At 43.9% G+C, this 27,758-nt stretch overlaps 1 protein-coding gene across 23 annotated transcripts in view; it reads right to left on the reverse strand.

Moving 5' to 3' along the window:
• LOC103346408 (trafficking protein particle complex subunit 9) overlaps positions 1 to 27,758 on the reverse strand; it is a 142,825-nt gene that overhangs the window by 39,928 nt on the left and 75,139 nt on the right. Inside the window, exon 8 of one of the 23 annotated variants that reach the window (XM_070064969.1) lies at positions 5,684 to 19,920. The exons of 20 other annotated variants lie outside the window; for them this stretch is intronic. The gene's annotated coding sequence lies outside the window, so the exon portion shown is untranslated. Of the gene's footprint in view, positions 1 to 5,683; positions 19,933 to 21,226; positions 27,635 to 27,758 lie in introns of those variants that run through there. 2 more of the 23 variants (XM_070064960.1, XM_051838564.2) reach the window with 2 other exon arrangements.

Here is a 27,758-nt window from a genome sequence, read left to right on the forward strand (position 1 = left end):
TCAGGACGTAGATTTAGGTCTTTAATCCACGTTGAGTGGATTTTTGTGTAAGGTGTAAGGTAGGGGTCTTGCTTCATGCTTCTGCACGTGGAAATCCAGTTTTCCCAGCACCATTTATTGAATAGACTGTCCTTGCTCCAGGAATTAGTTTTAGATCCTTGATCAAATATAAGTTGGCTGTAGATGTTTGGGTTGATTTCTGGTGTTTCAATTCTGTTCCATTGGTCTATCCATCTGTTTCTGTACCAGTACCATGCTGTTTTGATTACAACTGCCCTGTAGTATGTCCTGAAGTCTGGTATTGTGATGCCTCCGGCTTTGTTTTTGTTGTACAAGATTGCTTTAGCTATTCGAGGTCTCTTGTGCCTCCATATGAATTTCAGCATCATTTTTTCTAGATCTGCGAAGAATGTCTTTGGTATCTTGATTGGGATTGCATTGAATCTATAAATTGCTTTTGGGAGAATGGACATTTTGATGATGTTGATTCTTCCAATCCATGAGCATGGAAGATTTTTCCATTTTTTGGTATCCTCTTCTATTTCTTTCTTTAAGGTTTTGTAATTTTCATCGTAGAGATCTTGAACGTCCTTGGTTAAGTTTATTCCAAGGTATTTGATTGTTTTTGTAGCTATTGTGAATGGGATTGATCTTAGCAGCTCTTTCTCAGTCATGGCATTGCTTGTGTATACAAAGGCTGTTGATTTTTGTGCATTGATTTTATATCCTGCCACTTTGCCAAACTCCTCTATGAGTTCCAATAGTCTCTTAGTAGAGTTCTTTGGATCCTCTAAGTACAGAATCATATCGTCTGCAAAGAGGGATAGTTTGACTTCTTCCTTCTTGATTTGTATTCCTTTGATTTCTTTTTCTTGTCTGATGGCTCTGGCTAAAACTTCCAGAACTATGTTAAATAGCAGTGGTGAGAGTGGGCATCCCTGCCTGGTGCCAGATTTCAGTGGAAATGCTTCCAACTTTTCCCCATTCAATAGGATGCTGGCTGTGGGTTTTTTATAAATTGCTTTGATTATATTGAGGAATGTTCCTTCTATACCCAATTTGCTTAGAGTTTTCATCATGAAAGGGTGTTGAATTTTATCAAATGCTTTCTCTGCATCAATTGAGATAATCATATGGTTTTTCTTCTGCAGTCTGTTAATGTGGTGAATCACATTGATTGATTTGCGAATGTTGAACCATCCCTGCATACCAGGGATGAATCCCACTTGGTCTGGGTGGATGATTTTCCTGATGTGTTGTTGTATTCTATTGGCCAGAATTTTATTGAGGATTTTTGCGTCTATGTTCATCAGGGATATTGGTCTGTAATTTTCTTTCAGTGCTGCATCTTTCTCTGGCTTAGGGATTAAGGTGATGCTGGCTTCATAGAAAGAATTTGGGAGGATTCCCTCTTTTTCGATTGTTCTGAATAGTTTGAGAAGAAATGGGATTAGTTCTTCTTTAAATGTCTGGTAGAATTCAGCAGTGAATCCATCTGGTCCTGGGTTTTTCTTTGTTGGGAGGGCCTTTATTACTGTTTCAATTTCTGTTTCAGTTATGGGTCTATTTAGGTTTTCGATGTCTTCATGGTTCAATTTTGGTAGATTGCATGTGTCCAGGAATCTATCCATTTCTGATAGGTTTTCCTGTTTGCTGGCATACAGGTCCTTGTAGTAATTTCTGATGATTCTTTTTATTTCTGTGGTGTCTGTTTTACGTTTCCTTTTTCATCTCTGATTTTATTGATTTGGGTCTTTTCTTTTTTTAGTAAGTTGGGCCAATGGGGTGTCAATTTTGTTTATTTTTTCAAAAAACCAGCTTCTCGCTTGGCTGATTTTTTGTAATGTTTTTTTGGATTCAATCCTGTTAATTTACACAGTTATTCTTAAGTGTTGAAATTTAACTGAAATGTGATCCCTGTTAAACATAAGAGTAGGAATAAGAGAGGGAAGAGATGTACAATTTGGGACATGCTCAAGCTGACTTGCCCCAAATGGTAGAGTTAGAAACATACCAGGGGATTCCAATTCAATCCCATCAAGGAGGCATGTACCAATACCATCTCTCTAGTCCAAGTGATCAATTTCAGTTCACAATTGATCATAATGATAGGACTAAGAATCAAAGGGATTACACAAACAAGACTACTGTCTGAAAATACTAACCGATAGAACAAAAAAGGGAGAGAACGATGCAACATGGGAAGAAGGATACACAGCAGACTCATAGAATGGCAGATGTCCTAAACAGCACTCTGGCCTCAGAATCAGCCCTCAGGGCATTCGGATCCAGCTGAACAGCCCATGAGAGTATTTTAGGCATGGAAAGCCAAGACACTCTGGCAAAAAAAAAAAAAAAAAAAAAAAAAAAAAAAAGAAAAGAAACAAAACAAAAAAAACCCCTAAATGAAAGATCTCCGTGAGTGAGATCCCAGTGGAAAGAACGGGTCATCAAAGAAGGAGGTACCGTTCTCTGAAGGGAGGAGAGAACTTCCACTTTGACTATGACCTTGGCTAAATATGATAAGAGTCGGTGAACTCAGGGGGCTTCCATAGCCTTGGCAACTCATGACTGGAGCCTAGGGAGATTACTGATGCCATAAGCAAGAGTGTAAATTTGTAAAGTCAACAACAGGAGTCACTGTGACTTACTCCTCATGTAGGATCTCTGTCCTCAATGCACTGTACATTGTGACTTAATGCTGTTAACTAGTACTCAAACAGTATTTTTCACTTTGTGTTTCTATGTGGGTGCAAACTGTTGAAAACTTTACTTACTATATACTAAACTGATCTTCTGTATATATATATATATATATAAAAGATGGCAGCGGTGGAGAAAGACAGATTGGACCCCCTACACGCACAAGCTGACATCCCAAAGAACAGAAGTGACCTTCCTCCTAAGCAGCCTTAACCCTAGTTTACATCAGCAGGACAAAGTCAGGCAGCTGCCCCGTGACCTTGGGTGAGAATAGACAGAGCTTTCATTCCCTGGTCCCCCACCGGCTTGGGGCACCTCATCTCAGCACTGTCTGTAAGGGCTGCTCTGGAGGGGAACTTGAATTCTTGAATGTGTGTGGCTTCCTACCATGCTGGGTAGACCTAACACCTGACACACTACCTGCACCCCCCCATCTGAGGCTGAGCTTCATCATGGGGCTGAGAACTCTGCCAACCTCCATCTGTACACCTAGAATGTCCCAGGGAAGTGTGGTGGGGAAACTGGGGAGCATCCACAGCAACTCTGATGCCAGACTCATGCCATTGGTGAGACTGACAAGGACTTGTACGCTCATGTGTGGAGCAGCCAGGCCCAGTTGGAGCAGAAACCACAGAGCTAGGACATACACACTTACACACAAACGCACACACAGACTCACACATGCTCACTCCACAAGGGAGTGCAGTTCAGGCCCCGCTGCATTGGGAAGAGCAAAAGCCGCTGGAATGCAGCAGGAGCAAGCCCACAAAGCTGGACCAAACCAACCAGGTTCTCCACGCTGCTGCAGGGGCCAGAGGTGATCTGGAGGAACACGGCATTAGGGGAGGCTGAGCTGCTCCTGGGGACAGGGATCCCTAGCATTCCCTGGTGGTCTCCCCAGCACCCAGCTCTCCCAGGTGCTCCTGCCCTCCCCCACACTTGCCATGCCATTATTGTCAGTATCAGCTTCAGTGTTACCTACATGTGTGTCACGTACCTGTGCTGAAATCACAGTGTTTCGTCTCTTAACCCCTCACCTGCACCCAGGGTAGAGGCCCAGTTCCTCCCAGACAGACTAGGTGGGGCTGACACAGGACACAAAGAAGGCCATGCTCAGCCATCTGCTCCCTTCTCTGTCATCCTGGGAAAACTCTCTGGTGACCAATGCTGACAGCACCACAGAGAACAGGACAGGAGCAGAGTGGGAGGACACAGAATGGATCAGCAGGGCTTAGACTTGTCCTCTGTCAGAAGTCTGTTGCCATAGGAATCTTGCTTACTTCAGGGGTGGGCACAGACTGAACTCAGGGAGCTGGGTGAGATGTTGGGGGGGGGGACTCATTGCACTAACTGAAATTCAAAATGCCAAGGCTTTGAAAGTTGTTACAAGGGGTAGCAATGGCATAGCAGATTAAACTACTGCTTGGGAAACGGGCATCCCATACTGGAGGGCTGGTTTGAATCTTGGCTGCTCCACTTCCAATTCAGCTCCCAGCTAATGTGACTGGGAAGGCGCAGAGGATGATCCAAGTTCTCGAGTCCCTGCCACCCATGGAAGAGTACAGCATGCCTGGCTGAGACCTAGCTGTCCCAGCCATTTGAGGAGTAAACCAGAGGTTAGAAAAATCTCTCTCCCTCTTTTTCTCTCTTGCTCTGATTTACAAATAAAACAAATAATAATAATAACAACAACACATTGTTACAAAATAGAGGTGTATTGGAGGAAGAGGACAGGTTACAGGTAGAGCCCTGAAGAAGGTTGGGATTTATCAATCAGGTGACAGAAGGTGGTGGCAGAGCTAGGTCGTGGCACATTTGCCACAGTTCTTCCCTCTTTTGTGAGCCTTGGAAAGACCACAGCAGCCCCCTGTAGGGGATTTTGTTTATTCTGAGGTTGAGGAGGCTGACACTCAGCCCTCCTGACCTGGGAGGGCACCACTGGGACAGGGCTGCTAGAACTCCACAATGCTTCCATTACCCAGAACCCCCTCTTTCTGTGTTCTGTGGCAGTTAGAGGACCACTGTGTCCAGTAACTGCCTGACCTGGGGATCAATTTCTAGACAGGAGGCATGTTTGGCAGAGCTGGGTGGATCCAGCTCTGCGTGTCCTGCTGACTTGGGGACATTTGCTTCCAGGTGGGTGGCCCTGGCCTCTCTGGGCTGCTGCTGAGGGTGATGCTGGCTGAGTCTTCAGTGGTGCCCACTGTGTGCTGACCATGGATATAGTCATGCCGTTGCTTCCTCAGAGTGAACCTGGAGCGTGGGTGCCTGTGTGCCCTAGGTGTGAACCTGTGTCAGGACACGGATGTCTGGGCAAGCAATATGGTGAGCACTGAATTCAGGTGTGGGGTGAGCCCATCTGTGAACCCACCAGGCATGTGGTTCCCAGGGTGTCTTCTGCACAGGTGCAGTGACAGTCATGGGAGGACAGCTGGATGGCCAAGGAGGATGAAGAGTGATCTTCCTAGGGGAGTGGGGGGGGGCTATTCATTGTCCCTACCCTCTGCACAGTTCACCATTCAGGGACCTGGGCATCAGGCACTGCCTGTGGGGCTGATCCCTCTGATCTGATGGACAGTAACTGTGGGAGCAGTTCCCTGTGGTTCTTTGGGGTTGTGTCATGACGGGATTTTTGCCTTTCAGCTTCAAGGAGCTGTGAGCCCTGGAGGTCTGGCTGGCCCAGCAGGCAGCACACATCATTGCTGAGTGTGAGCAGTTACAGAACTGGAGGTTGCAGATCGATGAGTTGGGATTCTGCCTCATGTGCTGCCCCCATAGCTGCAGGGTCATGGGCTTCCTCAGCACACGGATCACCAAAGGGCTGCCCTGGTTCCACCAGTCCCTGAGTGTCCATGGCCTCTCACCAGCACCCCCCTCCTTGGTTGCAGAGTCACCATGGAGGGGCCTGGGGAACAGAAGGAGTGAGCTGCTTGCTGGCCCCAGGGAGGCTGTGGATCCTGCAACGAATCTTCTGTCCTCATTTTGTCCCAGGAGTGGGGTCATTTTCAGATTCTCACAGGTGTTTACCTGTTCGAGAACTTGTCCCCAGCTGCCATCACAGTGCTCACCCTGGTCAGCATTTGGCCAGAGCTGAATCTTTTTTTTTTTTTTTTTGAGGGCCATCGTCCCTGTCTTTATTCACCAGGCCAGTTCCGAATATGAACAAGCAGAAAACTCATTACATAAGCATCTTAGTTATACCTTTCTGAAGTCTCTTGAAAATGATATTCACAATTCTGATGAGAGGCTTTTAATTGTTCTGAGGAAACTTTATTTTCTAAAACCTTTGATTCAGGAGTCGTTTTCTGACTTGTAGTCAGCAATTTCAGGCCCTCTGCATCCGCGTGTCCATCAGCTTTTCGAGGTTCTCTTCTGACATCCTCAGATGAAGACGTGCTGTCCCCAAAGCCCCAATAAGAGATGGGGACACTGCTTCTGCAGACACTGAGCCTTCGTGTCCTGCTGTCAACAAGCAGAAGGTTCAATCAGTATCCTGGGTGCCAGCACACAATTGTTCACCAACAGTCCTCAGTTTCAAATTTGCCTTTTAAGTCAGCAATATTTCCAACTTGGAGAACACAGGGCTGTTGTACCTGAGAACTGGCCAGGGAATGTAGGTCTTCCTCCTCACAGCAGGTTGGGGACCATCTGTCCTGTCAGCCTCACTGCTGCTGGTGCTGAGAGTGGAGGACACAGGGCTGTTGTGCCTGAGGCCTGGGAGTGTAGGTCCTCCTCCTTATGCCAGGATGAAGACTATCTGAACTGCAGGCCTCACTGCTGCTGGTGTTGAGACTGGACACAGAGGTCACGGGGCTCTTGTACCTGAGGACTGGCCAGGAAGTGTGGATCCTCATCAGACCAGGTGGGGAACTGTCCATCCTGTGGGCTCTAGGGCAGGCATTTAGCCCTGCTGACTGGTCACCTTCAGGCAGCACTGGGGACACAGCACTGGCCTGAAGCTGGGCGTCAAGGACACTACTTTATGGATCAGCTGGAAGCCCAGCTCCACAGGTAGTTTTGAGCCTCAGCGTACTGAGCAGATCCTAGAAGCTCCCCTTGAGTGAGCTCAGTTCTTGCTGCTCCACTGAGGCCCTCCTGGGATTTCCCACAGCCCAGCACAGGGGACAAGCAGCCATCCTCTTCCTCATGGCCCAGCTGGAAGACAAGGACTGACAGGTATTGCTGACCTTCAATTTTGGAAGGAGCTAGGAACCCCATGTCAATTTCGTTTCCCCTTGTGTGCTGTAAGTCTTTGGCTGGGATTTCCCACAGCTCAGAGCAGGGGACAAGCAGCCATCCTCCTCCTCACAGCCCAGCTGGAAGACAAGGCCTGGCAGGTATTTCTCACTTTCAGGATCCCCATGTCAGTTTGATTTTCTACATCTCTGCTGTAAGCCTTTGGCTGGTATTTTCCCCAGCATTGCATGGGGGAGGAGGTGGAATGGGGCAGTCCTATTCTTTAAGGCCCTCCAGAGACACCAGGTTCTCCACAGCTTCATCGATTTCCTGGTTCTCGGGAGAACTCAGAGACTGAAAAGTGTGATGTCACTTGCTTTGGGCCCTTTTTCTGCTCCATGCTGAGCCACTTGTGGCCCATAGCATCTGCCACTGTGGGCCTCTCAGCAGGGTCAAAAGTCATTAACCAATCCAGCATCTCTCCAGTTCCCCACTTACATAGGAGGGGATTAGGTTACGAGCCAGCCAGGATCGCTTCCTTCAAGTGCCCAAAGCTCTCCCCTTCAAAGGGCAGCCACCTGTTGCTATGGTGTACAGGACCAGGCCCAGGCTCCACATGTCGGCTTTATACCCATCAAACTCCTTATCTAGGAATTCTTCTGGGGTGTAATATTCAAGTGTCCCACACAAGGACTTTAGTTGTTGGCCTTCAGTCAGTTTTTGGCTAAAGCCAAAGTCAATTAGCTTAATAGGTCAGTCCAGAAGGAGATTTTCCAATTTTAAGTCTCTGTGAACAATGTGTTGCATGTGGTAGTACTCCACTGCTACTAATGTCTGAATGAAGTACCAACATGCTTCTCCTTCATGAAGGTGGCTGCACACCTCGACATACTTTTCAAGGTCCACCCCCACACCGCTAAAATACCCAATGAAAAGACAGGCTCTATCTGCTGTGTAGTTTACCTGTAACAGCTTTATAATGTTAGGGTGATGCAGAGAATGCATAATTTCTGCTGCTACCCAAGCTTGCGGGAACTTGGAAGAATCCCCGTCACCTCTGGCAGTGATCTCCATAGCCCCCTTGGTTCTGCTCTCCAGATGGAGGGCCAGCTTCACCTGCCCAAAGCTGCCCTTGCCAATGATCCCGAAGACCCCATATCCACGGAACACCTCCTTCTCAGTGTGGGAGGATCTGACGCCTTTCATCGTCAGGATATCTCTTGTGCCTAGTGTACTGGGACACTAGGAACACTAGCTAGTCACCTACAGTAGCTACGGTAACATGATAATCCAATGAGAAAGCAACAGATAAAGCCAATGGAGAGCAACAGATAAATGGTGCTGGGACAGTGGGAATCAGCATATTACAAATACCTGTTAAAGCTATGCAATTTTGTTACTCAGAATATTGAGTCACCATTAATAATTCTTTTTCATCATAGTTATAATTTTATCAGCTTTATCCTTATGTCTGTGAATTTTGTATAAAATTTTCTTTAGAATAACAATAAAAGCAGCAGTTCAAAAGTCAAAAAAAATTACTTCATCCTGATGCCTAGTTTACTCTAGACTGGAATGGAAATGATGTAACATTTCAAATAAGTTGAAGAGGGTATGTGGAAGTCACAGAATGTTATGAAAGAAATTTTGGACACAAAAGCTATTATTTTCCTAAGACATAGAATCTGAACCTCTGATAAAGCAGTTAAACTAGTCTATTATGTTCTCTTAATGTCTCTGTTAAATTCTAATTGTTTCAAAACAGATGAGTTTTTTATTAAGAGCTATGGGTTATTAAATATATGCTTATTCAAAAACATTTGAATACTAACCTTGTAACTCATCAAATTTGGTCTATATTATGTCACGATGTTAAGGGATCCTATTTAAACGAGATATTTTGGATTTTGAGCCTTCTTGGCATCCTTGACAGGCATTCAAAAAATCAAAATTTCAAAAATCTAGACTTTGACAATTTCCAGATGGGCCCCTGGAAACTGTCAAAGACACAGAGACACCAACTAATCAGGCTATTTGGATTATGTTAGAAGTACTGTCAAGATGTGAAGTGGTGTTACATTTTAAGTTTTTTTTTTTTTTTTTTTGACAGGCAGAGTGGACAGTGAGAGAGAGAGACAGGGAGAAAGGTCTTCCTTTTGCCGTTGGTTCACCCTACAATGGCCGCCGCGGCCGGCGCGCTGCGGCCGGCGCACCGCGCTGATCTGATGGCAGGAGCCAGGAGCCAGGTGCTTTTCCTGGTCTCCCATGGGGTGCAGGGCCCAAGCACCCAGGCCATCCTCCACTGCACTCCCTGGCCACAGCAGAGAGCTGGCCTGGAAGAGGGGCAACCGGGACAGAATCCGGCGCCCCGACCGGGACTAGAACCCGGTGTGCCGGGGCCGCTAGGCGGAGGATTAGCCTAGTGAGCCGCGGCGCCGGCCCAACATTTTAAGTTTTTATAATATAAAATGCTACTGATACAAATGTCTGAAAGCTAAAAAGTCTAATGATCTTGTGTTACTAGATGTGATGGTTATCTTAATGAGAAAGGTCTAGGGGCTAAAGGATTAAGTGTTTTGTAAAATCCTTCAGCTGCTTTTGAAACTACTGTGCGAAGTAAATAAGTGCCTCCTGTTGGTTAATGAGCTTATAATTTTCAACATGCCTATTTTGTCTTATCATCCACAGTTTTATATCTCAGATTTTCTGCTCATGAAACTAAAACATTTCCCCTCCTCTATGAAATCCTCTCATTACTGGGTTAATGCCACTCTTAAGATCATTGGTTGCTAGTCTCACCCTGTCTTTTATACTATTGTATTTACTTATTGATAATGGAACGAACCAGGAGCTTCAGCAACCAGCTGGTCAACCAAATGCTGCTACAGGGATAGACTTGGCTCCCCATCCAGGAGACAGCGGCTTGAGACATTGCCCCATCCCAGAGAAGAGCACCTCATCGCCCATGTCAGCAGGAAGTAGCTTAAGACAGATCATCGTCCCTCTACCCCTCCTGGACTTTTGGGGCTAATGTAATCCCATAAAACTCCTGCTTCATAAAAACCAAACGGGGGGAATGTTAGTAAAATGATGCAGTCTTATCTACTGTGCGATCTACACCCTGACACCATCCTATCCCCAACCCCGCCGCCATGGCAGGAAGCCAGGTGGCCACATCAATGTCAGCCCCACCCACATCCTAATGGGATTCGAGGCTTCTACTTCCCTGCCCACCCCCTGGCAACGTGTTAAAGGGAGCTATTCCTGAGCATGCAGCTCTCTCTTCCTCTCCATCTCCTGATCTCTGTCTCTCTCTTACACTTTCTTTCTGCCTTTTTCCTTCTCTGTCCCTTCTCTCCAGTCTGTCGGGTTTCTCCCCATAAATTCTTTCCCTTAAAAAAAGAAAACAGGTGGAAGCAGAGAAAGGATTTTGCTAGTTTTACAGTATCAGAGAACAATACCATATTAACTTTCCAATGTGCTGTCTTTGCTAATGGTATTTCATACAGTGAAGCAACAAATCTGCAGCAAAATAAAATTTTCAACTTCTTAAAAAATAAATAAATGGGGGCCGGCATTGTGGCATAACAAGTTGAGCTGCTGCCTAGAATGATGGCATCCCATATGGTCACTGGTTAGAGTCCAAGCTGCTCCATTTCCAGAAATCAGTTGAAGATGGAACAAGTACTTGTGCCCCAGCACTCACATGGGAGACCTGGTAGTAGCTCCTGGCTCCTGTCTCTGGTCTGGCCCAGCCCTGGCCATTGCATCCATTTGGGGAGTGAACCAGCAGATGGAAGGTCTCTGTCTCTTCCTCTAACTCTGCCTTTCAAAAGGATAAAATAAATCTTTTAAAATAATAGTTATGGATAAACTGGATTTCTATAAGCAAAAGAATGGAATTGGATCATTCTACCATACACAACAACAACTCAAAATGACTAACTCTAGGAATAGAAATTGTAAAACTCCTAGGAGACAATGTAGGAGGAAAACTCCAAAATCCCAGGCCACAAAAGCAAAACTTTTTAAATGGGACTAAATAGAACTACAAACCTTAATGATGTTTTGTTTATCCTGTAGTTTTTATAAAGCGCACAACTTCTGAGAATTAATCTGTGTAACTAGATCATCACTGGTGCTTATCTACTCCTTCCAAAATTCTCTTCCAAAATCATCAGTACCTTTTAAGAGTCAACAATTATCGTAATTTATGTGTAGAAGTCTCAACCTTGTTTCTCCTACAAATATCACTTCCAACACATCTGGTGTTAGTAAAATGTATGTAATACTATGAAACAGACCATCTATTTGTTATCAATTTCATTCCTTATTAGACTAAGCAAGAAAAGAATAAGAAAGCTTTGACCAAAATTGCAGAAGATGGTTTTATTCTGATGGCTCTCATTCATGCAGATCACCTTCTCCATAAAGTCATCCTAATAAATGTCTCATTATTGTGTACCCTTGACCTGCTTAAGTGTCTTTGCAGATCGACTTGCTGTATTTTCCAAACAAAATACAAATAAGATGTTTTGGTTACAAATTTTTGAGTGTGAGTGTGTGAGTGAGTGTGTGTGTGTGTAAAGAGCATCTAACAAATATGATACATTTAACTTACAAAAGGAATTACTGGGGCCAGTGCAGTAGTGTAATGGGCTAAGCCAGCACCTGCAGCACCCACGTCCCATATGGGCAGCAGTTCGACCTGGCTGCATCTCTTCCAATCCAGCTCTCTTCTATGCCCAGGAAAACCCATGAAAGTTGGCCCAAGTGCTTAGGCCCCTGCACCCATGTGGGAGACCCCAAGGAGGCTCTTGGCTCCTGGTTTCCAATCAGCTCAGCTCTGGCTGTAGCAACCATTTGGGGAGCGCCCCAGAAGATGGAAGACTTTTCTCTCTGTCTCTTCTTCTGTTACTCTACCTCTCAAATAAACACCAATCTTGAAAAGGAAATTATTTACATATTTGAAGTTGAAAATTTGCACGTTTGCATTTTTATCTATATACTTTTTCTCCATTCTACTATAGGATAAATACCATCTGCATGAATTAAATTGAAGTAACTAAACTTGTAGGAAAGAAAAATATGCAAAAATCCTAATGCATGTTTTACTATTAAAACATTAAAATCATAGTTGCATAATATAGTAAAAATAGCTGTAATATAGTAAGGATAAGTAAGTTTTTCATGGATAGTTTTATTTTTGATTTCTCAAAATACTTTTTTTTTTCAAAGCACTTTTCAATAAAATTATTGGGCAAAAGTAAAACATAGCTCAAAATGTTAATTTTTTAATCTTTATTTAAAGTCAAGAGTTACACAGAGAGAGAAGCAGAGGCAGAGAGAGAGAGAGAGGGTATTCCATCTGCTGGATCACTTCCCAGTTGGCCACAACAGCTGGAGCTGCGCCGATTCAAAGCCAGGAGCCAGGAGACTCCTCCAGGTCTTCCACGTGGGTACAAGGGCCCAAGGACTTGGGCCATCTTCTACTGCTTTTACAGGCCATAGCAGGGAGCTGGATCGAAGTGGAGCAGCCAGGACTTGAACCAGCACTCTCATGAGATGCTAGCATTCCATGAAACAGCTTTACCCATTACACCACAGCGCTGGAACCCCTCAAATTTTAGTTATCTAAACACAAAAGCTCTCACCATAAAGAACAAAAGAACTGCTGGGGTGGATTTTTAGGTGAATGTCTGGGATTGTACTGATGAGAAAAATCAATGAAGACTTCCTCCAATGATAATAAACCATTAACACATAAAGAAATAGAATGTTCATCTCAGTAACTCCTCAGATGTTTGTTTCTGAGAAAGAAAAGGAGTTCTGGCAAAGATAACCAAACACTCTGGAAAAGAAGACAACAGATACACCTGTCAACTTCTTTATGCAATCGTCCTTGTGAAAAGAGGGATTTCCCTTACCTGAAGAAAGACATGATGTCACCACGTAAGCATAACATTAAAAATTCAACTGTGTGGCGCTGGTGCTGTGATACAGTGAGTTAAGTCACCATCTGGAATGCCAGCATCCCAACTGCGTGGCAGTTCAAGTCCCGGCTGCTCCACTTCTGATCTGGCTCACTGCTAATGCATCTAGGAGGGCGATGGAAGTGGCCACAAGTTCTTGGGCCCCTGCACCCATGTGGGACACCCACATGAAGTTCCTGGCTTCTGGCTTCAGCCTGGCCCATCCCTGGCCATTGCAGCCATTTGGGGGAGTGAACCAGTTGATAGAAAGCTTCTCTTTCTGCTTCTCCCTCTCTGTAACTCCACCTTTCAGATAAGTAGATAAATCTTCTGAAGCATTCAACTGTGTGCTGTTCACTATAAATACACTACTAATCAGGAAATTGAAGGAGCTCTGAATTTATCAAGAAATATAATGCCAACTTGGTGTCACCTGAGATTAGCTACAAAGATTATTTCCCTCGTTTGAACAAACAAAAGTCATGCCTTTTATGATAAACAGACTCTAAACTTAGAACATTCCATCCTTTAAATTGCACAAAGTTGAAAATAGGTATTTTTTTTAAATGAGCACACAAAACAATCTGATGACGTGAGGGTTCATTCACGTGTATATTGACTCATAAAAAAAATCTCTGCTTCTAAACTTTTTAGAAGAAATCATTTTAGGCTTGAAGAATTGCACAAACAGTACAACCAAACTAAGACTCCATAACATTTCCAGAGCCTCTCAGCCTAGACAGTGGTTGAAATAAGAATGCTTGAACTCACTACCTATGCTTTTTCAATCCCAGAAACTTGAAGCCATTTCCCAAGGTCACAGAAAGACAGCATGTAATAAACCAAATACGCAAACCTGATGACACTTTACTGATTCTGGCCAGCAGTCCTATCAGAGAGGATTCGAATATATAAGAACATGCAGAAAGCTACTGCTTATTGTGTAGAAACAACCAAGGAAAGCATGATTCCTTTCCAGCAAAATTTTGGAATACATTTTTAGTTCCTTTTGTCAGGATGCTTGTTCTCATGGCTTTAGAAAAATATTGATGAAATTTATAGGAGACCCTATTCATTTGATTTAAATTTCCAATTATTGATGAAGTTTCAATGGTTCAGTATGCAATGTATGGAAAAAATTATTGAATGAATACAAAACTAGACCATGCAACTTATTCTTATCCATACAGAAGGAATTTAACATTGTTATATCTGTGCAGAAAGATTTATTGTCATTGGAAATAGTGGGTTTTTTTGAATATTTATTTAATTGAGAGACAGAGTTAAAGACAAAGAGTGGGAATGACAGAGAGAAAGCTTTTCTATCCAACTGCTTCACTCCCCAAGTGGCTACATGAGTGCAGGGGCCCAAGCACTTGGGCCACCTTCTACTGCTTTTTCAGATGATAGCAGGGAGCTGGATCAGAAAAGGAGCAGCTGGGACATGAACTGGTGCCCATATGGGATGCCAGTGCTGCAGGTGGAGGCCTACCCTACCACACCACAGTGCCAGACCTGCAATTAGGTTCTGAAGATTTTCCTTAGTACAGTCTGTCATTCTGTGACCTTGGGAAAATGTTTGGGACTTTTTGGGATTGAAAAGGCATGGGTAGTGAGTTCGAGTTTTCTTATTTCAAACACTTTCTAGGCTGTGAAGGCTCTGAAAACATGATGAATGCAACAATACATCCAAAAGGTATCACAGATACACATATGTAGGTTATATGTACATATCTATGTCTACAACATGTAATATGATGAAGTGGGTTTTATCACAGGCATGCAAGTGTGGTTCAACATCTATAAAAATCAATGAAATCACATCAGCAGAATGAACAACATAAAACACATGCACATCTCAATAGATGCAGTGGATGCTTCCATCAGAAGATTCAACATCCCTTCACGATAAAAAAAAATTGAAACAAGGTACAGAGGAAACATAGCTTAAAATTATCAAAGCTATATGATAAAACAATAGCCAATACCATACTGAATGGGAAAAACCTGAAAACATTTCTCCTGAGTGTCGAACAAGAAAAGAACTCCACATAAACCATTCTTAGTCAATATAGTATCTCAAGTACTCACAAGAGTACTCAGGCAAAGTAAAGAATTAAAGGATGAAAATTGGGAAGGAGGAAGTCAAAATATCTTTTTTCAGAAGACATGATTTTAGACAGAAAAACTTAAAACACTGCAGTAAAAATGTTGGGAGTGATAAACCAGTAAGTCGCAGGATACAAAATCAATGTACAAAACGATTACACACTAATAATGATCCTCTGTAAAAGTTAAGTTTAAGATCTTTGTAAAAAATAAGAATGGGGATAGTAGAGGGAAGAGGAAAAAGGGTGGGAATACGAGCAGGATGGAGCAGGATGGAGAGTAGAGTGGAAAGTATCATCACCTTCCTGAATCTGTATATGAAATACATGAAGTCTGCATATCTTAAATAAAATAAAAAAAGTGGCCAGCGCCGCGGCTCAATAGGCTAATCCTCTTCCTGCGGTGCTGGCACACGGGTTCTAGTCCCGGTCAGGGCACCGGATTCTGTCTCGGTTGCTCCTCTTCCTGTCCAGCTCTCTGCTATGGCCCAGGAATGCAGTGGAGGATGGCCCAAGTCCTTGGGCCCTGCACCCTCAGGGGAGACTAGGAGAAGCACCAGGCTCCTTGCTTTGGATCAGTGCGGTGAGCTGTCTGCAGTGCGCGGGCCGCAACAGCCACTGGGGGGTGAACCAACGGAAAAAGGAAGACCTTTCTCTCTCTCTCTTTCTCTGTCCACTCTGCCTGTCAAAAAGAAAGTAAATAAATAAAATAAAATAAAAAAGTATGAAACGGGAAAAAAGCCTAAATTTACAATAGCTACAAAAATTATTCAGTAATAAATTTAACCAAATAAGTGAAAGATCACAATAAAGGTATAAAGTGCTGATGAAATAAATCATCAAAGACACATGGAAATGGAAAGACATCCTCTGTTCATGAATTAGAAGCCTGTTTCTTTCATATTTACTCTCGTAACAGACCCTCTCATAAGTCAAGATCATGTACTCTTAGGATTCTCAGACAGTTACTTCCCTGTGGTCCTCTCTTTGTCAAAGTTCTTGGTCCTCATTTTCCTTATTTATCAGATGTCATGCTAAATTTAGCACCTTAACAATGAAAAGTTTATGAAACATTACAGGAAGGGGAAGTTGGACAGTTACATGTAGCTTTCAAATTTGGGGAAAATGAAAAACTTTAGATGGTTTTAGTAGAACCATCCTGATGGAGAAGAGTGTGTCAAATGAGTTAATTCAAAAACAGGATTAGAACCCTGGTACTTGTTAGGTGTATAAGACATCTGAGTTGTTTAATGGACATGAACCAAGAGGAAATGAAAAAGGGGAGTGGAAATGAGGGTGAAAATGAAAATGAAAGGATCAGTACTTATATATGTATATTGAAACAACAGAAAAAGCCTGACAATGACTGGAATAGTTTAATATGGGGGAAAGTGTGAAGAAAAATAGGTTTTTAAGTGACTTAAAATATAAAACTTAAATAAGCTTTATTTATATTTTTAGAGTTTTCTTTAAGAATGGAGGATTTAGATACACTTTCCTGAATAATGGTCCCCACAGCTCATTTTTTTTTTGAGCTCCACATTTGCCACTGTGTGATTTAGATGATTGAATCCCATACAAGGTGGGTGCTGTTGTCTCTATTTTATAGAAGAATGGCTCAGAGAAATTCAGAAACTTGCCTAGTTTAAAGCAGCTGTGACAGGGCTGGGTTTGACCAGATCTGATGCTGAAGCCCGTGCTCTTTGTAGATGGCTGTAGCCTCATTGAACAATTGTTCATAGAATTTCAGCTCCTTAAAGGAGCCTCTCTATGGAGATTTGTATTTCCCCTATGGAACAACTATGCAAGTAATTCTATGTCCTCTTCCCCCTACCACCAACACCCTTACAACTAGGACCGGCACCCATATGGGATGCTGGCTTCACAGGTGGTGGCTTACCCCACCCACAACAGCAGCCCCAGGATGGGGGACTTTCTATAAGGTGAAGACAGCTTAAGAAGGCCATTCCTCATGAGGAACCTTAAGAAGGCACCGTATTTTTCTGGAAGCAGCATCCGGGTATTGGACAAAATTGTGCAACATTTCAACACCTATACCTGGGCTGAATGGCCCACACTAGACCACCAGCCTTTCATTTCCTTATCAGTGTTTTTTTTTTTCTTTAAGAAGGTACCATCTTAGAAGCAGAGAGTGAACCCTTCCCAGATCGTAAAGCTGTTGGGCCTTGATCTAGACTTCCCGACTTCCAAAACAGTGAAAAATGAATTCCTGTTCTTTTTCAGTCACCCAGGTCAGGGTCTTGTTACGGTAACCCAAAGGACTGGAATATCCTGGAATGTCTTCTCTTCCTCCTTATGATTTGAAGCACTTTTGGAGGCTATAGATTTCAGTTTGTTCTCACTTTGCTGTTTGCACTGGACTACATCAGCCCCCTACTGTGCAGCTTTCCAGGGTTACTGAGGAGCAATCTGATGATGAACTTCAGGGTAAACGATGCAAGAAACCTCCCTCTCAGCTCTATGGATATGAACCATGCACCTGATGGTGACTTGGCAAACATAATATTTTGTTGTATTGTCATTATGCCAGTGAAGTGGTACCAACGTGTTGAGACCTATCATGTTGGATATTCTGAGTGTAGGCTTGAGGAGTCCTACCAAAGCCAAGAGTTATTTACAAAGTTTAAAACTAGAAATGAAAAGTCCATTGAAACAGCCTTCAGGTGTTAATTTATCAAAACCTAAACATCAATTGCTATCACCAACTTAAGCAAAAAAATTTTGGGGTCCTTTCACTTTAACCAAGGTAGAAAGTTTCTTGAGAAAACCACCATGTGTATCCCCAGCTGTGATTGGTCTGTATCTTGCTCTGACATCAGGGGAGCCATTGTTATGTCATTCCGACTGCCTTAATAACAGTTCCCTGGCTTGGCCTCAGTTCTTGTTCAGTTGGCCCAGGAAGCTCTGTGGAGGCAGCCTGAAGGACTTGGATGACATTACTGGTTTTCTCGTCTTGTCGTTTGTATCACTGTTTTGTCTGTCTGGTCTCTTTGTTCTTTTTACTACATTGGTTCTTTTCTCTTTTTTTTCTACTTGTTTTATTATTTTTCTATTTTCTCAATTTCTCTCTGCTGCCTATTTCTACTTTGTATACTTGTGTATTTATTTTTCTTAAATGTTTTTTATTTTCTTTTTTGTTTTTATTGTTACTGGCTAAATGTATTTTATGCTGTTTTCATCTAGCATTCTTGCTGTGTCTCCCCCATGTTTTTGATTTTTTTCTCATTTTTCATCCTTTGATTTAGATAAGATCATTTTAAGATTTACTGATTAGAATTGTTACCATAGTTAAGATATTTGTTGTTTCACTTTACCATTTTTAGCATTCTGTGTGTTTTCTAACTTTTAATTCTTAATTTGGATACAATTGGTTTTAGTGATTAGTATACTGTAGTTCATATCATTAGCATTATCTGTTAGAAATATTAGCATACTGTGTCCTCTTGATTTTTGTTTCACAGTTTTTGTTGTTAACTTGGGTGACTAGTAAGTGTTCCTAGTGTCAGATTGCAGGGGTGGGGGTGTTGTGCCCAGATAGTTAGATCCCCGCAGAGACCCCCATAGAGTCGATCACACTGAACTGCACAAGCAAGGTTTATTCAGGAGTACAAGCCGCGACAGGGATGCCATCCATCCAACCCACACAGTGGAGGAAGGAGTGAGGTCCCGGTCTTTGTTTGGGAGAGTTTTTAAAGGAAAAAAGGGCTACATCAGCAGGAAAAAAGAGTTACATACAGCATGGAAGCTTTGGGCACAGGGAGTTACAGCGGGGGCTTACAGCACAGGAGCTTTGGGTACAGGGAGTTACTTTGTTTAGCAATCTCTACTGTGCTGTCCTTGGTCTACCGAGCTAGCTGTCCCTGGTAAGCTTTAGTATCTCCGGAATGCTTGAATGCCTGCTTTTACAAAGACTCTTGTCTGCTATGGGAAAAGGAGGCTGCTTTTTTATTGTTTTAAAATGGAGTCACTTTGGCTCTTCATCCCTCCTTGTTTTTGTACATGTTTGAAAAACCCAATCGGCTGGCGCCGCGGCTCATTAGGCTAATCCGCCTTGCGGCGCTGGCACCCCGGGCTCTAGCCCCAGTTGGGGCGCTGGATTCTGTCCCGGTTGCCCATCTACCAGGCCAGCTCTCTGCTGTGGCCAGGGAGTGCAGTGGAGGATGGCGCAAGTACTTGGGCCCTGCACCCATGGGAGACCAGGAGAAGTACCTGGCTCCTGCCATCGGATCAGCGCGGTGCGCCGGCCGCAGTGCGCTGACCGTGGCGGCCATTGGAGGGTGAACCAACGGCAAGGGAAGACCTTTCTCTCTGTCTCTCTCTCTCACTGTCCACTCTGCCTGTCAAAAAATAAAAAAAAGAAAAAAGAAAAACCCAATCATGGGTTTGGACTGACATTTTATTGGTTTTACAAACGTTTAACGGTTTATATTGGGACCGTTGGACCATTAATTGAACGGTGCCCAATCTCTGTTTCATAAACTGTACAAGTTTGTGAACAATGCAAGGGCCAAAGGTTAAAATTAAAATCAGGAGAACAAGGGGCCCTATGAGTCCTGATAGTAGGGTGGCTTGCCACGGAGAAGAACTGAACCAAGACTCAAACCGCCCCTGAGAGGCCTCCCATTCTTTTTCGTTTTGCCAGCCCCTCCCTGACCTTAGCCAGCCATGTTATCTTTCATTAGGCCCGAGTGATCTGCGGAAAAGCAGTGGTGCACAGCCCACCACATCAGTCCCAGAAGTCCAAGAGGTGCAGAGGGATGACGATCCATCCTCAGAGCCACCTCTGCTGACGTGGAGAAAAGAGGCACTCTTCACTGCCATGGGGCAATGTTTTAAGCCACTGTTTCCTGGGTGGGGAGCCGAGCACATTCCTGTAGTAGCACTTGGTTGATCGCCTGGTTGCAGAAGGCCTTGGTTTGCTCCATCACCAGCTGTAAACACTTAAACAGACACTGTAGTATAGAGGCAGGGTGAGAATAAAGCAGATTCCAGGCAAAACCGGGAGAAAAGCCACTCATTAGTGTGGGAGAGGGTTATCAGTACACACATGTTGGGAGTATAAACGGCAATCTACTACATAGAACAAAGAATTTACAGAAATCCTCAGCGTTTAATTTCTGCTCTACTTTTATACACAGAATAATGACTAGTTATTTGCAGCATGTCTTTAACTTTTTAACTTTGTGCATTTACTTTTCCTGAACAAGGCGCAGCTGCTGTTCCTATGTGTAACTGAGACAGTAGTTGATATTTAATAGGAAACACTGCTCACATAACTATACTCCCTACTAGCCAAATTTACCTAATAATGAATTATCTTGATAATGGAGAGTAGAAACCATATGCACTAATTACACAGATGTTAAAGTCACAGTTTTAAACAAGGTAATTTACACTCTGAAGTACACTACTTACAGTAATACTGTTTAAAAGATAGTACTGCTGCCCCCAAAGGATATGTACAGAATGTATATAAAACACTGACTTTAATAAGCAACAAAATTACAAAGGAATGAGACCAAGGAGTGGGCCAGACAGGGTCCAGAACAAAGGACAGAGTTGCTATTAGAGGAGTCAAGAAAAGTGTTGTCCAAGTTACAAATAAGTTTTCTGACTGAGAGGCAAAGAGGATCTGATAAAAGGGGCTAGATAATAACCTGGTGGCTTTAGGCCTTGTAAGTTAAGGGACCTAGACTGTGGTGGAATGAGAAGGCCGTGCCAAGGTGGCCACTGGTAAGCGAGCATCAGTTACTCAGGGATGGCTTTGGAAACTGCCTGGCAACAGGCTGTGATTGGATGGCTTTGGAAACTGCCTGGCAACAGGCTGTGATTGGTTGGGGCACAGACCGCCCCTTGACCAGATTGGCTGGTCTTGGCTATATAAGATATTGTACCAACTGAAATAAACGAGTCTAGAGCCGGCGCCGTGGCTCAATAGGCTAATCCTCCACCTTGCGGCGCCGGCACACCGGGTTCTAGTCCCGGTTGGGGCGCCGGATTCTGTCCCGGTTGACCCTCTTCCAGGCCAGCTCTCTGCTATGGCCAGGGAGTGCAGTGGAGGATGGCCCAGGTGCTTGGGCCCTGCACCCCATGGGAGACCAGGAAAAGCACCTGGCTCCTGGCTCCTGCCAGGATCAGCGCGGTGCGCCGGCTGCAGCGGCGGCCATTGTAGGGTGAACCAACGGCAAAGGAAGACCTTTCTCTCTCTGTCTCTCTCTCTCACTGTCCACTCTGCCTGTCAAAAAAAAAAAAAAAAAAAAACGAGTCTGCTGGATACTCCCCTCAAGCCTGCTTTCACCTGACTCCCGGGGTCTGTGTGGTGACTCCGCGCCTCTTGCCCCCACCACACTGCTCCTCTCAGAAACGAATCCACTGCAACATTGCTGAGAAATCAACAGCAACATCTGGCACGCCAACTTGACTGAGAGAAAGACAGCATGTCGGACTCGGCAAGGTCCCCCCTGGATTTCGGCAAGTAGGCCCCTCGGTGTTTTGTGTGCTGTTCGGTTCTGTGAGGGTGAGCACAGAACCCCCTCCTACGCCCCTTTCCTTGTCCTTGTCCTCGGTCTAAGTGACCCCAGGTTAGGCACACACCACCCAGAAGCGTACGTCGCTTCTCGGCTCCTCCTTTTACTTTCGGTTCGCCTGGCGAATTCTCATAAGGGACTCATCATCCCAGAATTCAGAACCAAGTCATCTTCCCTCACTCAAGAGAGGTGACGCTCCGGAGACACCGTGTGGCCATACGGCCTTGACCTAATGAATCAAGGAAGTCCCCCACTAGGCACAGGACATACTTACGATTTGATACACCACTATCTGTTTGTCTAACGTAGGGAAACCTCCTGCAAAATGCCATCAACAGCTGAGGTGCTAGGAATTTGCTTTGTTATGGCAGCAGTGCTGTACGTGTCTTTCCTTTGGCTAGAGTTGGCGTGCCATGGGGCTCTTAAGTGCTCAGACATGGGAAAGATACCCCCCCTCTCAGAATCCTGCGCAGATTATAAGCCATAGTGAATTTGTGAGTGGTAAGAGCCTGACACTCCAGGCCTCTGCCTCACAAACAGTTGATGACTTAGGGAGAGAGAGCTCCAACTGTGAAAATAAGGTAGCAAACAATGTAGCAACGCCTAGTCAGCCACCCCCCACATACCTGTGGGATGAACTTAAAGGACCTCTAGACAATAACTCATGCAAGGTCATCCCATCTGCACCCAGTGAGGATCCCCACATTTGTGGCAGTACTTGGACACCCCAAGCTCTTAGGGCAGCTGCTAGACCCCATGCCACCTGCACATTTGCTGTTAATGTAGGAGCGGACACAAAATTCAGACCCTGGACTCCAACAGCCATAAATGACCTAACTATGTAACAAAGGCTTTCATTGGGCAAAAGATGGCAAGACCAAACCTTTAAACTCCCAGTGGGGCGGCCTTCAGCCCAGCAAGTAAGAGGGAGTCCTACTACCATTAACTGGTCGATGCCCATCTTCAATCTGAGGCTGAAATTGACTCTATATTTAGATGACAATGGAGATACAGGAACCATCTTCCCACTAATTGCTGAAGTTTTCATGACCTTATGGGGGATAGATGTACTCTCACAAATACAAGCAGTCCTCACTACGGATCACAAATCTCTACAAGTCAGCAGCTTTAATGGAGAACCTACAAGTAAGATTCACCCCCAATTCTAGGGGCCACTGCTCACCTCATACAAAAGCCAAGCCCAATCCCCATTGAATGGGAAAAAACAGGAAGCATCTGGGTAGAACAGTGGCCAATAATACAACCCAAACTTAGCATCCTTAAAGAACTGGTACAGGAACAATTGGAAAAGGGACACACAGAACCCTCCACTAGCCCTCATAACATGCCCATTTTTGTGATACCAAAGAAACAGGGAAAATATAGGCTTCTACAGGATTTCAGAAGCAATTAACAAAAATATAAAAAAGATGGGAACATTCCAGGCTGGCATTCCCCATCCAGGGGCCATTCCTAATGGATATCACATAGTTACCATTGATATCAAAGACTGCTTCTTTTCCATTCCCATTAGAGCAGGATAAGGCTTACTTTGCCTTTACAGTATGGGAGCCCAATTTCCAGCTCCCTGCAAAAAGATTCCAGTGGACAGTACTCCCACAAGGCATGAAAAATAGCCCTGCCATTTGCCAAAGATACGTTTCTCATGCGACCAGCACACTTAAAGATCAGTGCTTGGTCATACATTATGTGGATGATATCTTACTTGCTCACAAGAATGCAGCAATTCTGAATACCTGTCTAAGTGAGACAGTAAGAAATTTACAATTCCTGGGTTTGTCTATTGCCACAGAAAAAGTACAACATTTTCCTCCCTTTCAATTCTTGGGTTATCAAATCTCCTCCCATATATCTCCAATGGGCCCAAACCTAAAAGTCAAGCATAAATACTCACTTAATGAACTTCAGCAACTATGTGGCCAAATCAATTGGCTGAAGCCCTTCCTTCCCCTAACACCTGCAGAACTTAGACCGCTACACGATTTACTAAGGGAAACAGCCCTTCCTCAAAAATCACATTGACACCTGCAGCCAAATCCACTATAGAAAAGATTAACACCCAGTTGTCAAATTTAAAAACCTCTAGATATGACCCTCAGGTGCCTCTATTTGCCATAACCATAGCTATCCTCAAGGCCCCCTTAGGAGTTATTTGGCAACAACACGGACCACTTTTTTGGGTGCACATAGCCTGGAGCGATTGTCCTAAAATAGCAAACAAAGCAGATGCCATCCTTATGATGGGACTTAAATTAAGATATTATACCAATAAGATATTTAACACAGAGCCAGACATAGTGGTCCAACCACTATCACAATTAGAACTGTCGACATTGATGCAGAATAGCATGCTCTTTCAAATTTTAATGATAAATTTTCCAGGACAGATTGACAATCACCTGCCAGCAGACAGGCTACTCCAGACACTACAAACCTTAGAAACAGACTATCCAAAACATGCTTTCCCTGCTAATCAACCTATACCCATGGCACCATGTGCGTTTATGGATGCCAACAAGTCACTCTTTGGAATAGTGATCAAATCTTTAACAGAAAAAGATAAGATCCATGCAGAACCCCATGGGGGATCAGTACAGTTGGGAGAAATAAAAGCAATAGTCAAGGTTCTACTCCTTAGCCAAGATGGACCGGTAAAAATATTTTCGGACAGCAAATACTCAGTATAGGTAGCAAAGACGATCCCTTTTGCAGTCTTTAACCCGACCAGTAAGCCAATTGACCAGATATTCACAACACTTAAAGAGCTAATTGAGAACAGAAAATATCCATGGTATATCTCACACGTAAGATCACATACTGCGTTACCTGGCTTTATTTTCCAAGGCAACAGAAAGGTTGATCGTCTTATCTCCTGCAACACGGCTTCCATTGGACACTTAGAACAAGCCCGTATTTTACACCAAAAATTTCATATGTCAGCAAGCAACATAAAATTGCTTTTTCCAGAGCTAACAATGAGCCAATGCAAACACCTAGTGCACTCTTGCAAGAATTGTGCACCCCTCGCCCCGTTAGGCCCACTGCAACAAGCAGGAGTGAACCCGTGAGGCCTTGCTTCTAATAAACTATGGCAAGTGGACGTCACCCACATTAATTCCTTTGGTAAACTTAAGTTTGTCCATGTGGTGGTAGATACTTATTCAAAGGCTGTATTTGCAACAGCCCAATCCGGAGAAAAGGCTAGTAATGTGATAAAGGTGGTGAAATCAGCCATGCTGGTCCTTGGTGTCCCCTGGACCATAAAGACTGCTAACGGGCCAGCGTATACATCACAGGAATTTAATTCCTTCCTGAAATCTTGGAACATACAGTCTGCCACAGGTATCCCATACAACCCACAGGGACAGGCAATTACTGAAAGAACTCACAGGACAATTAAAGATCTCTTACAAAGACAAAAAAATAATCATATGCCTTAGACCCATAGCTTGCTTTGACTGAGGTCCTTTTCACTATCAATTTTCTTACTTTTGATTCCCAAGGGATCAGCCCAGCTTATAAACATTGGGGATCCTTTCCATCCCAGACCCCAGCCACTGTGGTTAGGTGGAAAGACCCCCTGACAGGAGAATGGAAAGGACCACACCCTCTGCTAACCAAAGGTCGAGGATATGCTTGTGTCTTTCCACAGAATGCAGAACAGCACATTTGGGTACCAGCCAGAAACATCAAGCCTGCAACTGACAGCCAACAAAACCAGCTGAACAAGACTGAGAACCCACCTTGTTAGCAGACACACCTGCCCTATCATCCTACCCTGAGAAACTGCCCATAGCCACATCTGTTACTGTTTTGTACCCCACTAGCTTTGGTCAGCCACTCAAATGGCCCACAGCCTGTGTGCGGTCATGCCATTCCTGATAACCATTATTCCACATTCCTACCCCTATCTGAGCAAGCAATCCTGTGATCTCTCGATTTGAGCACTGGTTAGTCAATGACGGGTAAGATCCCCTGGGGGACAACCTAAGACAGGCACAACTGCGTAAGGAGACCACATGGAAATGGGGTCAACAATGGTAGGACCAAGAGTCATGCATCCCATTGCTCAAAAATAAACAAAAAGGGAGAAATGTGATGGAATGAGAAGGCCATGCCAAGGTGGCCACTGGCAAGCGAGCGTCAGTTACTCAGGGATGGCTTTGGAAACTGCCTGGCAACAGGCTGTGATTGGATGGCTTTGGAAACTGCCTGGCAACAGGCTGTGATTGGATGGCTTTGGAAACTGCCTGGCAACAGGCTGTGATTGGTTGGGGCACAGACCGCCCCTTGACCAGACTGGCTGGTCTTGGCTATACAAGATGTTGTACCAACTGAAATAAACGAGTCTGCTGGCTGCTCGCCTCAAGTCTGCTTTCACCCGACTCCCCCGGGGGTCTGTGTGGTGACTCCGCGCCTCTTGCCCCCACCACACTGCTCCTCTCAGAAACCAATCCACTGCAACATTGTTGAGAAATCAACGGCAACACTAGACCTATCTATCTTTTTACATAGGGTACATTTTAAGGGAGGTGTGAACCTCCTTGGGGAAGGCACTCTGCTGACTTTCATTACTTACCTGGCCTGGGAGGAGAGCTGGCCAGGTAAAGGTAGGTGGCATCTCCAACAGCAAATTTAAAGCTCTGTCTGCAATGTCACTGACCCTACTTGGCCATTCTCTCAACAGTGGTGGTCACTTTGAAGGCTGAGCCAAGTGAAGGGATTTTCAGCTTAGAGCCAATAAGATCTGTGGCTCTGACCTGAAGTCCTTCGACTCCAGGGCAGGTCCATTTCCAGTGATCCAACTCCTGGCTGGCAGAGCTGCCAGGGCTCTTTATAAGCTGACTTCTGCTGAAGCCCAGGCTTACCACATCGAAAGCCACTGCAGTGGCCTGGCCTATTGGGTCTCCCTGAGGGCAGAACACTGTACACAGCTGCCTGTAATAGGCCTGCCATCCATCTTCACATTGCTTCTGATGTCCAGTTTTCTTTTCCTCCTGGTTCTTGTTAAAGTAGACCAGAGAATGCAAGTCAAGGGAGTGCTCAGTCCCACCTCTAATTTGTGTTGTCCAGACTAGAAGTCCAGAGTTATAGGCATGTTTCCTATAAATATTTAGCCTGGTTGAGCTACTCTGATTTCTGAACATGGTTGACCTTTAACAGAACTGACCTATGTCCTTACCCAAATAGCTATGCAAGGATATTGCCAGATTGTCACTACAAAATCTTACCAGTTACCAGCCATGCTTAAAAAACCTTGCACCACCAGAGGCAAAACAGATACGTTACTCTGTGTGGTGTTGCCTGGCAGTGGCTTTAATTTTCTACGCTAGTCTTTAATCCAAGTAATTAAGTAATCTCACAAGGAATAATCATACATGGCAACAGGGTCAAAAAGGCAGGGCAGTTCTTTCATACACAAATATTTTAAGAGTAATAGCAAATGAAATAAACTTAGCAAGCAGATTCAATTATTAGACAACAACTTAGGAAAACACCTACCAGAAGGCCCAATGTCCTTCACAAATTTTAAGAATACATGTACTCGGAAACATCTCTTAAATACCCAACATGCTGTAGCTTGTTTAACCAGCAAATTTAAGCACAAGTATATAAAATATTTTCAGTTTTTTTTTTCTTTTAACAAGTTTACAGAGATTTAGGTTACACGAATTTTTGATCAACTTTAGCCTTTTAAATTTACGGGAAACATTCTGTTACAGATTACAATATAATCAAGCTCTACAGCAATATGTAACACTTGAAATAACTTTCTTGTATACAGAACATTTAGACCAGCAGAGACATTAGAAAAACATACATAAATGATACAGAGGAATTGATTAGATAGATGCATTTAGTTTCACAGCAAACTACAGGGTCACATACATCAGAACAATAAAGCAGTTTCAGTGATAGTTGTTAGAATCTTTAACCTTTTTTATGAATCACCAATTGATTTGAATTACTTTCTGATCTTAGTAACCTCAGTTAACTATACTTTTTTCCAGCTGGTACCTGCAATACATTACTGGCTTTATCAGTTTAAAGAGTCATCCCAAAGTACTGAATACAACAGATGTAGCTGGAAAAAGTCCATTGCAACCTATAGGAGGACAGTTAAACACAGAACCAACAATGCTTTAGTTTTATGAGCAGTAAATCTGATATACAAAACTGTGGATGACAAAAGACCTTAAGTTGTCATATTTAAAATTACAAACCTGTTA

The sequence above is a fragment of the Oryctolagus cuniculus genome, chromosome 19, assembly GCF_964237555.1.
Source record: "Oryctolagus cuniculus chromosome 19, mOryCun1.1, whole genome shotgun sequence".
Lineage (NCBI taxonomy): Eukaryota > Metazoa > Chordata > Mammalia > Lagomorpha > Leporidae > Oryctolagus > Oryctolagus cuniculus.